Raw genomic sequence first — 798 nt, 5'->3', positions numbered from 1 at the left:
TATTTCTGTGGAATCTGAGAACAGATATTTCGGATCCCTTTGAAGACTATAGGGCCAAAGGAAATATCCTCCGATAACAAATAGAAAGAAGCTGTCTGAGAAACTTCTTTGTGTTCTGTGATATCATCTCACAGAGTTACAGCTTTCCCCTCAAGAACCCTTTCGCTAAGTCAGATCTTGTGGAAATGGCAAAGTGATATTTGGAAGCCCATAGAGGGCTATGGTGAAAAAGGAAATATACTGGAATGAAATCTAGAAAGAAGTTTTCTCAGAAACTGCTCTGTGATGCGTGACTTTCACTCACAGAGTTACATCTCTGTTTCGTGGATCTCTTTGCTAGTCTTTTTTCTGTGGATTCTGAGAACAGATATTTCTTATCCCTTCGAAGACTATAGGGTCAAAGGAAATCTCCTCTGTTAACTAAGAGAAAGACGCTTTCTCAGAAACTGCTTTGTGTTCTGTGAAATCATCTCACAGAGTTTCAGCTTTCCCCTCAAGAAGCCTTTCGCTAACACAGTTCTTCTGGAATTGGCAAAGTGACATTTGGAAGCCTATAGAGGGATTATGGGGAAAAAGGAAATATCCTCAGATGAAATCTGGAAAGAAGCTTTCCGAGAAACTGCTTCGTGTTCCGTTAATGCATCTCACAGAGTTACATCGGTATTTCGTGGATCTCTTTGCTACCCTTATTTCTGTGGAATTTGAGAAGAGATATTTGGGATCCCTTTGAAGACTATAGGGCCAATGGAAATATCCTACGATAACAAAGAGAAAGAAGCTTTCTGAGAAACTTCTTTG

At 39.8% G+C, this 798-nt stretch overlaps 1 pseudogene; it reads left to right on the top strand.

Moving 5' to 3' along the window:
- LOC105529930 overlaps nucleotides 1–237 on the top strand; it is an 11,758-nt pseudogene extending 11,521 nt beyond the window's left edge.
- The last annotated feature ends 561 nt before the right edge of the window (nucleotides 238–798 follow it).

The sequence above is a fragment of the Mandrillus leucophaeus genome, unplaced genomic scaffold (assembly GCF_000951045.1).
Source record: "Mandrillus leucophaeus isolate KB7577 unplaced genomic scaffold, Mleu.le_1.0 Scaffold793, whole genome shotgun sequence".
Taxonomy (NCBI): Eukaryota; Metazoa; Chordata; class Mammalia; order Primates; family Cercopithecidae; genus Mandrillus; species Mandrillus leucophaeus.
The sequence above is the reverse complement of the archived record's forward strand: the minus strand, read 5'-3'. Positions and strand labels throughout refer to the sequence as shown.